The sequence below is a fragment of the Leuresthes tenuis genome, unplaced genomic scaffold (genome assembly GCF_036924035.1).
Source record: "Leuresthes tenuis unplaced genomic scaffold, fLeuTen1.0.hap1 SCAF_250, whole genome shotgun sequence".
In the NCBI taxonomy this organism is placed as follows: Eukaryota; Metazoa; Chordata; class Actinopteri; order Atheriniformes; family Atherinopsidae; genus Leuresthes; species Leuresthes tenuis.
Window position 1 is genome coordinate 2,571 of NW_027325604.1, and position 15,724 is coordinate 18,294.

Sequence of the window (15,724 nt, forward strand, 5' to 3'; positions counted from 1 at the left end):
AAAAGGCTCGAATGCCCGACTATACACCATCAAAAGCGGAAGCGGAGGTGTTCGGCTGCAAGACGGTGTGAACGTCCAACCAAAGTTTGTAAAAAGCATTAAGAAAATGTTCGAATATCCAACCAAACATAATCAAAAGTGGGAGCAGAGCTGTTCGACTGCAAGTAGGTGTGAATATCAGATCATAATTTGCAAAAAGCTGATGAGAAAGGGTGAGAATGCCCGACTATACACTATCAAATGTGGGAGCGGAGGTGTTCGTCTGTGAGTAGGTGTGAATGTCCGACCATAATTGCTGAAAAATGGGTAAGAAAAGGTACTATTGCCAGACCATATATGATCAAAACAGGGAGCGGAGGTGGTTCAGCTGCAAGAAGGTTTGAATGTCCGACTAAAGTTTGTAAAAAGCGGGTAAGACAAGGTGTGAATGCCCGACAATGTATGATCAAAAGAGGAGCGGAGGTTTTCGGCTGCAAGAAGGTCTGAATGTCCACCCATAATTACTGAAAAATGGGTAAGAAAAGGTGCGAAAGCCCAACCGCACATGATCATAAGTGGATGAGAAGGTAGTAAGTAGTGCAAGTAGGTGTGAATCTAAGATCATAATTTGTAAAAAGCGGGTAAGAAAAGGTAAGAATGCCCAACCATAAATTATCAAAAGCGGCAGCAGAGTTTCGGCTGGTATTTATCAATGTCTAGATAGATTTCAACAAAAAACAACGTTGTACTTTGCAGTAAAAGAAAGTGCAAATCAAAAGTTTTAGGAATCCGAGAATAAGCTTATTTTCATGAGTTCTGCACGATTTCGGATTTTATGTATAAAATGAATTTCTTCACGCAAACTAAGTTAACACTGCTTTGTCCTTCATATGTACCCATTTCTACATATATTTCAAGTATAAACTTCCTCATACTACCCTGAATGAGAAAGAGCCACACTTGTGATTAAGCCATACCTCCCTTTTGAGGAGTTCTGCATGATTTGGGATTTTATCTATAAAATTAATTCCTTCACTCAAACTATGTTAAAACGGCTTTTACCTTCATATTTATCAATGTCTCAATAGATTTAAACAAAAAAACAACGTTGTACTTTGCAATAAAAGAAAGAGCAAATCAAAAGTTTTAGGAATCCGAGAATAAGCTTATTTTCATGAGTTCTGCACGATTTCGGATTTTATGTATAAAATGAATTCATTCACTCAAACCAAGTTAAAACTGCTTTTTCCTTCATATTTATCAATGTCTAGATCGACTTCAACAAAGAACAACATTGTATTTTGCAGTAGAAGAAAGAGCAAAACTGAAGGATCAGGAATCCGAGAATAAGCTTCTTTTCATACGTTCTGCATGATTTGGGATTTTATGTATAAAATGAATTCCTTCTCTCAAACTAAGTTAACACTGCTTTGTCCTTCATATGTACCCATTTCTACATATATTTCAAGCATAAACTTCCTCATACTACCCTGAATGAGAAAGAGCCACACTTGTGATTAAGCCATACCTCCCTTTTGAGGAGTTCTGCATGATTTGGGATTTTATCTATAAAATTAATTCCTTCACTCAAACTATGTTAAAACGGCTTTTACCTTCATATTTATCAATGTCTCAATAGATTTAAGCAAAAAAACAACGTTGTACTTTGCAATAAAAGAAAGAGCAAATCAAAAGTTTTAGGAATCCGAGAATAAGCTTATTTTCATGAGTTCTGCACGATTTGGGATTTTATGTATAAAATGAATTCATTCACTCAAACCAAGTTAAAACTGCTTTTTCCTTCATATTTATCAATGTCTAGATCGACTTCAACAAAGAACAACATTGTATTTTGCAGTAGAAGAAAGAGCAAAACTGAAGGATCAGGAATCCGAGAATAAGCTTCTTTTCATACGTTCTGCATGATTTGGGATTTTATGTATAAAATGAATTCCTTCTCTCAAACTAAGTTAACACTGCTTTGTCCTTCATATGTACCCATTTCTACATATATTTCAAGCATAAACTTCCTCATACTACCCTGAATGAGAAAGAACCACACTTGTGATTAAGCCATACGCCCCTTTTGAGGAGTTCTGCATGATTTGGGATTTTTTCTATAAAATCAATTCCTTCACTCAAACTATGTTAAAACGGCTTTTACCTTCATATTTATCAATGTCTCGATAGATTTAAACAAAAAAACAACGTTGTACTTTGCAGTAAAAGAAAGAGCCAATCAAAAGTTTTAGGAATCCGAGAATAAGCTTATTTTCATGAGTTCTGCACGATTTCGGATTTTATGTATAAAATGAATTCATTCACTCAAACCAAGTTAAAACTGCTTTTTCCTTCATATTTATCAATGTCTAGATCGACTTCAACAAAGAACAACACTGTATTTTGCAGTAGAAGAAAGAGCAACACTGAAGGATCAGGAATCCGAGAATAAGCTTATTTTCTTATGGGCAAGTGGGATCTGCTTTGTCCTTCATATTTATCAATGTGTAGATGGATTTCAACTTCTTCTACTGCATCTTCTTCACACCTTCTTGTAGCCGAACACTTCCGCTCCCGCTATTGATTGTATACAGTCGGGTATTTTAACCTTTTCTTACCCGCTTTTTACCAACTATGGTCGGACATTCACACCGTCTTACAGCGGAACACCTCCGCTCCCGCTTTTTATGGTGTATAGTCGGGCATTCGAACCTTTTCTTACCCGCTATTTACAAACTATGGTAGGACATTCAAACCTTCGTGTATCCGAAAACCTCCGCTCTCTCTTTTGATCATACATTTTCGGACATTCGCACCTTTTCTTACCCGCTTTTTACAAACCATGGTCGGACTGTCACACCTTCTTGTAGCCGAACACATCCGCTCCCGCTATTGATTGTGTACAGTCGGGTATTTTAACCCTTTTCTTACCCGCTTTTTACCAAGTATGGTCGGACATTCACACCTTCGTACAGCGGAACACCTCCGCTCCCTCTTTTGATGGTGTATGTTCGGGCATTCAAACCTTTTCTTACCCGCTTTTTCCAAACTATGGTCGGCTATTCACAGCTTCCTCTCCACCATACTTGTATGGTGGGATATTCCCACCCACTTGCATCCGAAAACCTCCGCCCCAAATTTTGTTGATATTTAGTCGGACATTCGCACCTTACCCGCTTTTGGCAAACTATGGCCTTCTTGCAGCCAAACAACTCTGATCTTGCTTTTGATGATGTAAGGTTGGGCATTCAGACCTTGCTTCACCTGCTTTTCACCAAATATAGTCGGACATTCACACCTTCTTGCAGCCGAACACTTCCGCTCCACCTTTTAGTGTTCTATCACACCTTTTTTTTCACCGCATTTTATACATTATGGTTGGAAATTTTCAACCAATTTCATCCGAAGACCTCTCCTCCCGCTTTTGTTAATATATTTGAACTTTAGTTTGACATTCAAACCTTCTTGCAGCTGAACCACCTCCGCTCCCTGTTTTGATCATATATGGTCTGGCAATACTACCTTTTCTTACCCGTTTGTGAGTAATTATGGCTGGACATTCACACCTACTTGCAGCCGAACACAACCTCTCTAGCTTTTGATGATGTATGGACCGGCATTTTTACCTTTTCTAACACATTTTTCAGCAATTATGGTCGGAGATTCACACCTACTCACAGCCAAACAACTCCGCTCCCGCATTTGATGATGTATAGTCGGGCATTCTCACCCTTTCTCATCAGCTTTTTGCAAATTATGATCTGACATTCACACCTACTTGCAGTCGAACAGCTCTGCTCCCGCTTTTGATTATGTTTGGTTGGATATTCGAACCTTTTCTTAACTTCTTTTTACATATTTTGGTTGGACGTTCACACCTTCTTGTAGCTGAAAACTTCCACTCCTGCTTTTGATGATGTATGGTTGGGCATTCACACCTTTTTTTGCCCATTTTTCAGGAATTATGGGTGGACATTCACACCTTGCAGCTGAACACCTCCTATCCCACTTATGATCATGTGCGGTTTGATTTTCGAAAAGTTTCTTTCATGTTTTCTAGCAATTATTGATGGACATGTAGACCTTCTTGCAGCTGAACACCTCCGCTCCCGCTTTTGATCATACATTGTCAGGCATTCGCACTTTGTCTTACCCACTTTTTACAAACTTTAGTCGAACAGTCACACCTTTTTGCAGCCGAACACCATCTCTACCGCTTTTGATGATGTATGGTCCAGCATTCTTACCTTTTCTAACACATTCTTCAGCAATTATGGTCGGACATTCACACCTACTCAGAGCCGAACACCTCCGCTCCCGCATTTGATGGTCTATAGTCGGGCATTCTACAGCGGAAAAGACTCATTCTTATGTTTGGTTAGATAGTCGAACCTTTTCTTAACTGCTTTTTAAAAACTTTGGTCGGACGTTCACAATATCTTGCAGCCGAACACCTCCGCTTCCGCTTTTGATGGTGTATATTCGGGCATACGAACCTTTTCTTACCCGCTTTTTACAAACCAAGGTCGGACTTTCACACCTTCTCTTAGCTGAACAACTCCGCTCCCTCTTTTGATTGTGTACAGTCGGGTAATTTAACCTTTTCTTACCCGCTTTTTACCATCTATGGTTGGACATTCACACCGTCTTACAGCGGAACACCTCCGCTCCCTCTTTTGATGATGTATGGTTAGGCATTCGCACCTTTTCTTACCCATTTTTCAGTAATTATGGGTAGACATTCACACCTTCTTGCATATGAACACCTCCTCTCCTGCTTATGATCATGTGCAGTTTGATATTCGAAAATTTTCTTTCATGTTTTCTAGCAATTATTGATGGACATTCAGACCGTCTTGAAGCTGAACACCTCCGCTCCCACTTTTGATGGTGTATAGTCGGGCTTTCGAGCCTTTTCTTCCCCGGTTTTTTACAAATTATGGTTGGACATTCAGACCTTCTTGCAGCCGAAAACCTCCACTCCCTCTTTTGATCATACATTGTCGGGCATTCGCACCGTTTCTTACCCGCTTTTTACAAACCATGGTCGGACTTTCACACCTTCTTGTAGCCGAACAACTCCGCTCCCGCTATTGATTGTGTACAGTCGGGTATTTTAACCTTTTCTTACCCGCTTTTTACCAACTATGGTTGGACATTCACACCGTCTTACAGCGGAACACCTCCGCTCCCTCTTTTGATGGTGTATGTTCGGGCATTCGAACCTTTTCTTACCCGCTTTTTACAAACTATGGTCAGACATTCACACCTTCTTGCAGCCGAACACTTCCGCTCTACCTTTTAGTGTTCTATGGGGTATTCACACCTTTTTTTTCACCGCATTTTATAGATTATGGTTGTAAATTCTCACCCACTCTTATCCGAAGACCTCTCCTCCTGCTTTGGTTAATATATAGTCGGGCATTCGAACCTTTTCTTACCCGCTTTTTACAAATTATGGTCGAACATTCACACCTACTTGCAGCCGAACACCTCCGCTCCCGCTTTTGATGGTGTATAGTCGGGCTTTCGAGCCTTTTCTTCCCCGGTTTTTACAAATTATGGTTGGACATTCAGACCTTGCAGCCGAAAACCTCCGCTCCCTCTTTTGATCATACATTGTCAGGCATTCGCACCTACTTGCAGCCGAATACTTCCGCTCCACCTTTTAGTGATGTATGGTTGGCATTTGCACCTTTTCTTACCCTTTCTTACCCTACTGATTGCTTAAGATTAAGTTGTTTTTTCTCAAACTACAACATTTTTTTAATTGTTGAAACTTGATTTGAAGTGGATAAATAAGGAGGACAAACAGTTTTGAGTCAGGCTGATAGAAGGAATTAATTTTATAGCAAAATCTGTATTTCGTCATATGTCGAGAGATGCTTATTGCTGAAGAAGTACAAAGTACAACGTTGTTTATCGTTGAAACTTGATTAGACATGAATAAATATGAAGGACAAAGCAGTCTTAACTTGGTTAGAGTTAAGGTTTTATAGGAGAATCCGAATTCGTGCATAACTCGTAAAATAGAGCTTATTTTCGGATTCCTGAAGAATGAGTCTGGTTCTTTCTCATAATACAAAGTTTGTTGTTTATTGTTGAAACTTCATCAGAAGTGAAGAAATAAATGAATGCCTATCAACAAATGTGGGATCTAAACTCTAGTGCTTCCTCTAAAATTATTTCCTTTCTCAATTCAGAAATGTGTGTGTGTAAGTTACAACACCCGTGACACCAAAACGGCTTTCTTTTCTCTCTTTTCTCTACACTCTGCACTGTGAGAACACACACCAAATCAGAAAGGCTTTTTTCTCTCTTTTCTACATTATGGACTGTGGGGACACAAAACCGCTCTCTCTTTTTTTTTTTGATTGTGTGCCAGGGCGTTGTCTCACGTATTAGATTATGCTTACGATACGAATGGGTTTATCAGTCACATCAGAATCCATACATACTGATCCTCCCGTAATAAAATGGTCGGATCTTATCAAACACACTTTGTTTCTTGTGACAATCAAGTCAGCGAAACAGCGTATACACGTCAAGACACTGAATCAAGTTTGCCACAAGAACTCATAAGTTTGGCAGTATTGCTCTGCCGTCAGCAATCATACACCCATTTTATTTTCGTGAGACATGTGCAGGCACCTGTTCATCTACTGTTCTATCACTATGAATTAGTTTATCTATTATCAATAAGGATACTTCTACAACTACTATCAAAGTATGTCCAGACTTCTTATGTTGTCAGTTGCTATATATGAATAAGTGGGTAGCTACTGACAAGCATTAAGCATGTCACACAGCCCAAACATATAACATTTCAGGACACACCACACAGTTAACAACCACCGTGAAGTGTCAAAGCCCAAACATGTAACATTCAACAGGACACTTACACAACACATTCAAATCAAACAGTCAGACAACATACAAGAACATATACCCCAGCCGGCATTGCTCCCTGCCTATTTTCCTACAGCTCACTATGTGTGCGCACACCTTTATTCACAAACTCTTCAACTTATACTCTTTTACCGAAGCTGCTACAGCTCGATTGGCCGAATACCGAATAATCCTAATTCGGTGAATTTGACATCTGCCTTACATGTAACAGATTAGCGGTTTAGCAGTTTTAATTTAGTTTGAGTGAAGGAATTCATTTTATAGCAAAATCCGAAATCGTGAAGAACTCATGAAAGTAAGCTTATTCTCGGATTCCTGAAACTTTAGATTTGCTATTTCTTTTACTGCAAAGTACAACGTTGGTTTTTTTGTTTAAATCTTTCAAGACATGGTAAATATGAAGGACAAAGCAGTTTTAACATAGTTTGAGTGAAGGAATTCATTTTATTGATAAAATCCCAAGAGTCTGCTGAGAAAAGAGAGTGAATGCGAAGTAGACTTTAACACGGCTCTGGGAGCGAGCCGAGTGCGGGCTAACCGGGAGAATTGCTTGAAAGAAACGCGACACCGAATGAGCGGTCAGAACAAAGCCTCAATACGGTGTTCCCGTGGTGTTTTTGTTGCTGCCTTGTCTTTTGCACAGAGTAAAAGACAAGGCAGCCATCGAATAGGGCCCCGATTGTTCCTACTTGGTCAGCCGAGGAGCAAGGGGGGGGGGGGGGGGGGGGGGGGGGGAGCAAGCGTTTCAACCAAGCAAAGCTCACCATGGGGAAGGTGGCTATGCCAACTAGCCTGATGCCCTGCTCCCGCAGTGACGGATAATCGTACTCTGGTTTCTCTTCATAACGTACAAGTCTTTCACCTTTTACTAAAGACTTCTGTGGAGAGCAGCACTAATGAGTTGTTTCTATTTTTGGCAGGCTTTACCTTTGCGGGTGAAGCCCTTTCTGTCTGTGCAAAAGAAATCTTGTTACTGTGCAGAGTGACTTCTCTGAGTAGAGTCGCCTTACTTGTTGCGACTGTGCCGATGTTCGAAGCTGGAGTGCAAAGTTGTTGCTTGAATGGTGCTTGCTGGAGCGTGCGGGAGTGCAAAGTTATACCATTTAAAAGGGCTGAAGAGTGCTCAGTGCAGCGGGGTGGGCGGAGGTGCAAAGTGACACTCTGGCCACCTATGGCCATAAAAAGAACAGGGGTGTTAGCGGACAAGTGCGCATTGTGCCAGGAAGGGCCCTCGGACGTGAACCAGTGGACAGTTGTCGCTTCTCGGCCTTTTGGCTAAGATCAAGTGTAGTATCTGTTCTTATCAGTTTAATATCTGATATGTCCTCTATACGAGGACTACATATTAAATGGATTTTTAGCAATAGGAGTTGAAAAAGTAGCTTGCTCCGTTCACTCCAAGCATTGACCCCGTACTGCAGTGACGCTGGGAACGGTGCGTTCTTCTCTACTCTTGTGAAAAAGCAAACAGCGGTGCAGGATGCAAGTTTCAGGGAGCCCAAGATGAAACTTTCTTTTAGTCTGCTGAGAAAAGAGAGTGAATGCGATGTAGACTTTAACCCGGCTATGGGAGCGAGCCGAGTGTCGGCTAACCGGGAGAATTGCTTGAAAGAAACGCCATACCAAATGAGCGGTCAGAACAAAGCCTCAATACGGTGTTCCCGTTGTGTTTTTGTTGCTGCCGCTGTTTGCTTTTTCACAAGAGCGCACCTGTTGAGGGGGGCTCTGGGGGGGCCTGGGTGATGGTGGGTCTCAGGCCCGGGCTGCTGCGACTGGTGTGACCGGGTGGTTTGTTTGTTTGTTTTTTGTTGTTGTTTGTTTGTTTTTTGTAGAGGTCCTCCGGAGTGGGGTTGGGTTGAGTGGGGTGGGGCGGGATGGGTACCTTCTGGGGGTACAGTAGCTCCCAGAATATGGTCGCTGCAGGCCCCGAGCCTGGTGGACATCAGGCCCTCCTGTCCTGTGTTGGCTCCCTTTTAAAAAGTACAGAACTTAGAACAGGTCTAGTCCCTGGCTTTCGGCAGAACTGTCTTCTCTACTTTTTTTTTTTTTCCCCTTATCGTGTTCAGCATTATGGCAGCAGAATTGTAGTCTGAATACCTTTGATGCCAAACAGATTTGCTTTGCCAAGGGAAGTTTTATAAATGTAAAGCTCCCCTTGATGCCCATTTATTTATTTCTGTTTACAATATATGACATGTAATAGAACTGAACCGGACCGGGGGACAAGGAAAGAAGAAGAGGAAAGAAGAGAAAAACAGAACATACATCGCATACAACACAGCTGTGGATATAGATGACCTGAGACGACATGATAATACATCAACTGCTTAGCGACCATGCTACTGGACTAATGAATGTGGTTGTGTGTGTGTGAGAACATGCAACACCCATGGCACAGGACCTACATGATAACCGTGCTTAGTTATGAGTGTATAAGCGTACAGGGCCACAATCCACAGCCCCCCCAAGCAATCAGAAGCAGGCAGAGAGGGCCACAAGACCCAGGCCACCAGCAGCCCCCACAGAGCACAGAACCCAGGAAGCCCACCGCAGGGGCAACCACGCATCCACCCAGAAGACTGCAGAGGAAGCCCCCGGAAAGAGCCCCCATAAGCATAGGGCAGAGGCCCTCCGGGAGCCAGGGGCAACAGCCCACCGACGTCGCCAGGCCCCAGCCGCCCAGACATGGGCCGTGCACTGGATCCGGGCCCCAGGAGCCCGAGCGCCCCCAAACCCCCCGACAGAGGCCCCACCCAATACCCAGGAGGGCCAAGCGCCCCAGACAGCCACACAGTGGGTCAGCGCCTGCCCCAGCACCCCTGGCCAAGTGCCCTGGGAGTCAAGACGTGCCCACAGGTGGGTGAAGTCGCGAGCAGCGGAGAGAGGCCACGCCGCCCCCCCCATCGGGAGAAGCACAGGCAGGCCAGGCGACAGCAAGTCCAAGATCCAGGCCCAATCATTACCACACACACTTTCATGTCCCATACACCCACACGTCCTCCCTCCCTCGACTCCGCTGGGGTGTAGTGCAGCGGGCACACCAGGGGGCCAGCAGCCCCCCAGCCACCACAGACCCCAAACCAGCAGAACAATTAATTAATCCTCCTGGCCCCTCCCGCCCCGAGCAGCAACCAGGAAGCAGGGGTGTGCGAAGAAGACCCCTCCCCTCACCCTTCTGGCTCTTCAATATTTTCTAATAGTGAGCAATTAAAATTGAGGGGCAGCCAAACTTGTAGAACTGGGAGCGTGGCCCTCTGGGCAGCCTACATACCCAAAGAGCCCCGCCCACCAGATGCCACTCAGTGTAACCACCCCCCAAGACCTAATGTGTGTGTGTGAGTGTGTTTGATAAGTAGTAATGTCTAAGGTGTAATTAAAACAGGGGTGGGAACTGCAGAGTGCAACTACTGCAGAGTCCACTACACCCCACCGAACACACACGCCCCCAAAACCCTTCATGTGTGAGTGTGTGCTGTGTACAGGAGCCAGAAGGGAGAATGGGGATATACACTGGGGGCAGCCAGGGACTGGCTGCAATAGGCATCCCCGCTACCAGGGAGCCAACACAGGACAGGAGGGCCTGATGTCCACCAGGCTCGGGGCCTGCAGCGACCATATTCTGGGAGCTACTGTACCCCCAGAAGGTACCCATCCCGCCCCACCCCACTCAACCCAACCCCACTCCGGAGGACCTCTACAAAAAACAAACAAACAACAACAAAAAACAAACAAACAAACCACCCGGTCACACCAGTCGCAGCAGCCCGGGCCTGAGACCCACCATCACCCAGGCCCCCCCAGAGCCCCCCTCAACAGGTGCGCTCTTGTGAAAAAGCAAACAGCGGCAGCAACAAAAACACAACGGGAACACCGTATTGAGGCTTTGTTCTGACCGCTCATTTGGTATGGCGTTTCTTTCAAGCAATTCTCCCGGTTAGCCGACACTCGGCTCGCTCCCATAGCCGGGTTAAAGTCTACATCGCATTCACTCTCTTTTCTCAGCAGACTAAAAGAAAGTTTCATCTTGGGCTCCCTGAAACTTGCATCCTGCACCGCTGTTTGCTTTTTCACAAGAGTAGAGAAGAGCGCACCGTTCCCAGCGGCACTGCAGTACGGGGTAAATGCTTGGAGTGAACGGAGCAAGCTACTTTTTCAACTCCTATTGCTAAAAATCCATTTAATATGTAGTCCTCGTATAGAGGACATATCAGATATTAAACTGATAAGAACAGATACTACACTTGATCTTAGCCAAAAGGCCGAGAAGCGACAACTGTCCACTGGTTCACGTCCGAGGGCCCTTCCTGGCACAATGCGCACTTGTCCGCTAACACCCCTGTTCTTTTTATGGCCATAGGTGGCCAGAGTGTCACTTTGCACCTCCGCCCACCCGCTGCACTGAGCACTCTTCAGCCCTTTTAAATGGTATAACTTTGCACTCCCGCACGCTCCAGCAAGCACCATTCAAGCAACAACTTTGCACTCCAGCTTCGAACATCGGCACAGTCGCAACAAGTAAGGCGACTCTACTCAGAGAAGTCACTCTGCACAGTAACAAGATTTCTTTTGCACAGACAGAAAGGGCTTCACCCGCAAAGGTAAAGCCTGCCAAAAATAGAAACAACTCATTAGTGCTGCTCTCCACAGAAGTCTTTAGTAAAAGGTGAAAGACTTGTACGTTATGAAGAGAAACCAGAGTACGATTATCCGTCACTGCGGGAGCAGGGCATCAGGCTAGTTGGCATAGCCACCTTCCCCATGGTGAGCTTTGCTCGGTTGAAACGCTTGCTCCCCCCCCCCCCCCCTTGCTCCTCGGCTGACCAAGTAGGAACAATCGGGCCCTATTCGATGGCTGCCTTGTCTTTTACTCTGTGCAAAAGACAAGGCAGCAACAAAAACACCACGGGAAAACTGTATTGAGGCTTTGTTCTGACCGCTCATTCGGTGTCGCGTTTCTTTCAAGCAATTCTCCCGGTTAGCCCGCACTCGGCTCGCTCCCAGAGCCGTGTTAAAGTCTACTTCGCATTCACTCTCTTTTCTCAGCAGACTCTTGGGATTTTATCAATAAAATGAATTTCTTCACTCAAACTATGTTAAAACTGCTTTGTCCTTCATATTTACCATGTCTTGAAAGATTTAAACAAAAAAACCAACGTTGTACTTTGCAGTAAAAGAAATAGCAAATCTAAAGTTTCAGGAATCCGAGAATAAGCTTACTTTCATGAGTTCTTCACGATTTCGGATTTTGCTATAAAATGAATTCCTTCACTCAAACTAAATTAAAACTGCTAAACCGCTAATCTGTTACATGTAAGGCAGATGTCAAATTCACCGAATTAGGATTATTCGTATTCGGCCAATCGAGCTGTAGCAGCTTCGGTAAAAGAGTATAAGTTGAAGAGTTTGTGAATAAAGGTGTGCGCACACATAGTGAGCTGTAGGAAAATAGGCAGGGAGCAATGCCGGCTGGGGTATATGTTCTTATATGTTGTCTGACTGTTTGATTTGAATGTGTTGTGTAAGTGTCCTGTTGAATGTTACATGTTTGGGCTTTGACACTTCACGGTGGTTGTTAACTGTGTGGTGTGTCCTGAAATGTTATATGTTTGGGCTCTGTGACATGCTTAATGCTTGTCAGTAGCTACCCACTTATTCATATATAGCAACTGACAACATAAGAAGTCTGGACATACTTTGATAGTAGTTGTAGAAGTATCCTTATTGATAATAGATAAACTAATTCATAGTGATAGAACAGTAGATGAACAGGTGCCTGCACATGTCTCACGAAAATAAAATGGGTGTATGATTGCTGACGGCAGAGCAATACTGCCAAACTTATGAGTTCTTGTGGCAAACTTGATTCAGTGTCTTGACGTGTATACGCTGTTTCGCTGACTTGATTGTCACAAGAAACAAAGTGTGTTTGATAAGATCCGACCATTTTATTACGGGAGGATCAGTATGTATGGATTCTGATGTGACTGATAAACCCATTCGTATCGTAAGCATAATCTAATACGTGAGACAACGCCCTGGCACACAATCAAAAAAAAAAAGAGAGAGCGGTTTTGTGTCCCCACAGTCCATAATGTAGAAAAGAGAGAAAAAAGCCTTTCTGATTTGGTGTGTGTTCTCACAGTGCAGAGTGTAGAGAAAAGAGAGAAAAGAAAGCCGTTTTGGTGTCACGGGTGTTGTAACTTACACACACACATTTCTGAATTGAGAAAGGAAATTATTTTAGAGGAAGCACTAGAGTTTAGATCCCACATTTGTTGATAGGCATTCATTTATTTCTTCACTTCTGATGAAGTTTCAACAATAAACAACAAACTTTGTATTATGAGAAAGAACCAGACTCATTCTTCAGGAATCCGAAAATAAGCTCTATTTTACGAGTTATGCACGAATTCGGATTCTCCTATAAAACCTTAACTCTAACCAAGTTAAGACTGCTTTGTCCTTCATATTTATTCATGTCTAATCAAGTTTCAACGATAAACAACGTTGTACTTTGTACTTCTTCAGCAATAAGCATCTCTCGACATATGACGAAATACAGATTTTGCTATAAAATTAATTCCTTCTATCAGCCTGACTCAAAACTGTTTGTCCTCCTTATTTATCCACTTCAAATCAAGTTTCAACAATTAAAAAAATGTTGTAGTTTGAGAAAAAACAACTTAATCTTAAGCAATCAGTAGGGTAAGAAAGGGTAAGAAAAGGTGCAAATGCCAACCATACATCACTAAAAGGTGGAGCGGAAGTATTCGGCTGCAAGTAGGTGCGAATGCCTGACAATGTATGATCAAAAGAGGGAGCGGAGGTTTTCGGCTGCAAGGTCTGAATGTCCAACCATAATTTGTAAAAACCGGGGAAGAAAAGGCTCGAAAGCCCGACTATACACCATCAAAAGCGGGAGCGGAGGTGTTCGGCTGCAAGTAGGTGTGAATGTTCGACCATAATTTGTAAAAAGCGGGTAAGAAAAGGTTCGAATGCCCGACTATATATTAACCAAAGCAGGAGGAGAGGTCTTCGGATAAGAGTGGGTGAGAATTTCCAACCATAATCTATAAAATGCGGTGAAAAAAAAGGTGTGAATACCCCATAGAACACTAAAAGGTAGAGAGAGGTAAGAAAAATGTATGTTCCGCTGTAAGAAGGTGTGAATGTCCAACCATAATTGGCAAAAAGAAGGTAAGAAAAGGTTAAAATACCCTATTGTACACAATCAATAGCGGGAGCAGAGTTGTTCCGCTACTAAAAGGTGTGAAAGTCCGACCATGAATTGTAAAAAGCGGGTAAGAAAAGGTGCGAATGCCCGACAATGTATGATCAAAAGAGGGAGCGGAGGTTTTCGGCTGAAAGAAGGTCTGAATGTCCATCCATAATTTGTAAAAATCGGGGAAGAAAAGGCTCGAAAGCCCGACTATACACCATCAACAGCTGGAGCGGAGGTGTTCAGCTGCAAGAAGGTTTTAATGTCCGACCATAGTTTGTAAAAAGCGGGTAAGAAAAGGTTCGAATGCCCGAACATACACCATCAAAACAGGGAGCGGAGGTGTTCCACTGTAAGAAGGTGTGAATGTCTGACCATAGTTGGTAAAAAGCGGGTAAGAAAAGGTGAAAATACCCGACTGTACACGATCAATAGCGGGAGCGGAGTTGTTCGGCTACTAAAAGGTGTGAAAGTCCGACCCTGGTTTGTAAAAAGCGGGTAAGAGAAGGTGCGAATGCCCGACAATGTATGATCAAAAGAGGGAGCGGAGGTTTTCGGCTGCAAGAAGGTCTGAATGTCCAACAATAATTTTATAAAAACCGGGGAAGAAAAGGCTCGAAAGCCCGACTATACATCATCAAAAGGGGGAGCGGAGGTGTTCAGCTGCAAGAAGGTCTGAATGTCCATCAATAATTGCTAGAAAACATGAAAGAAAATTTTCGAATATCAAACCACACATCATCATAAGCGGGAGAGGAGGTGTTCAGCTGCAAGAAGGTGTGAATGTCCGACCATAGTTTGTAAAAAATGGGTAAGAAAAGGTGCGAATGCTCAACCATACATCATCAAAAGCAGGAGTGGATGTGTTCGGCTAAAAGAAGGTTTGAATGTCCGACCATAGTTCGTAAAATGCGGGTAAGAAAAGGTTCGAATGCCCGAACATACACCATCAAAAGAGGGAGTGGAGGTGTTCCGCTGTAAGACGGTGTGAATGTCCAACAATAGTTGGTATAAAGCGGGTAAGAAAAGGTTAAAATACCCGACTGTACACAATCAATAGCGGGAGCGGATGTGTTCGGCTACAAGAAGGTGTGACAGTCCGACCATGGTTTGTAAAAAGCGGGTAAGAAAAGGTGCGAATGTCCGACAATGTATGATCAAAAGAGAGAGCGGAGGTTTTCGGATACACGAAGCTTTGAATGTCCTACCATAGTTTGTAAATAGCGGGTAAGAAAAGGTTCGAATGCCTGACTATACACCATAAAAAGCGGGAGCGGAGGTGTTCCGCTGTAAGACGGTGTGAATGTCCGACCATAGTTGGTAAAAAGCGGGTAAGAAAAGGTTAAAATACCCGACTGTACACAATCAATAGCGGGAGCGGAGTTGTTCGGCTACAAGAAGGTGTGAAAGTCCGACCATGGTTTGTAAAAAGCAGTTAAGAAAAGGTTCGAATATCCAACCAAACATAATCAAAAGCGGGAGCAGAGCTGTTCGACTGCAAGTAGGTGTGAATGTCCAGCCATAATTACTCACAAACGGGGGAAGAAAAGGTAGTATTGCCAGACCATACATGATCAAAACAGGGAGCGGAGGTTCAGCTGCAAGGTGTGAATGTCT

At 43.5% G+C, this 15,724-nt stretch overlaps 4 non-coding genes across 4 annotated transcripts; 2 read left to right on the forward strand and 2 right to left on the reverse strand.

Annotated features, from left to right (window-relative positions):
- The first annotated feature begins 7,712 nt into the window (after positions 1 to 7,712).
- LOC140288196 (U5 spliceosomal RNA) lies at positions 7,713 to 7,826 on the forward strand. The gene has a single exon (XR_011912072.1). It is a non-coding gene; the product is annotated as a U5 spliceosomal RNA (small nuclear RNA).
- Positions 7,827 to 8,143: 317 nt separating this feature from the next.
- On the forward strand, positions 8,144 to 8,334 carry LOC140288194 (U2 spliceosomal RNA). The gene has a single exon (XR_011912070.1). It is a non-coding gene; the product is annotated as a U2 spliceosomal RNA (small nuclear RNA).
- Positions 8,335 to 10,968: 2,634 nt separating this feature from the next.
- LOC140288195 (U2 spliceosomal RNA) lies at positions 10,969 to 11,159 on the reverse strand. The gene has a single exon (XR_011912071.1). It is a non-coding gene; the product is annotated as a U2 spliceosomal RNA (small nuclear RNA).
- Positions 11,160 to 11,475: 316 nt separating this feature from the next.
- Positions 11,476 to 11,589, reverse strand: LOC140288197 (U5 spliceosomal RNA). The gene has a single exon (XR_011912073.1). It is a non-coding gene; the product is annotated as a U5 spliceosomal RNA (small nuclear RNA).
- Between the last annotated feature and the right edge of the window lie 4,135 nt (positions 11,590 to 15,724).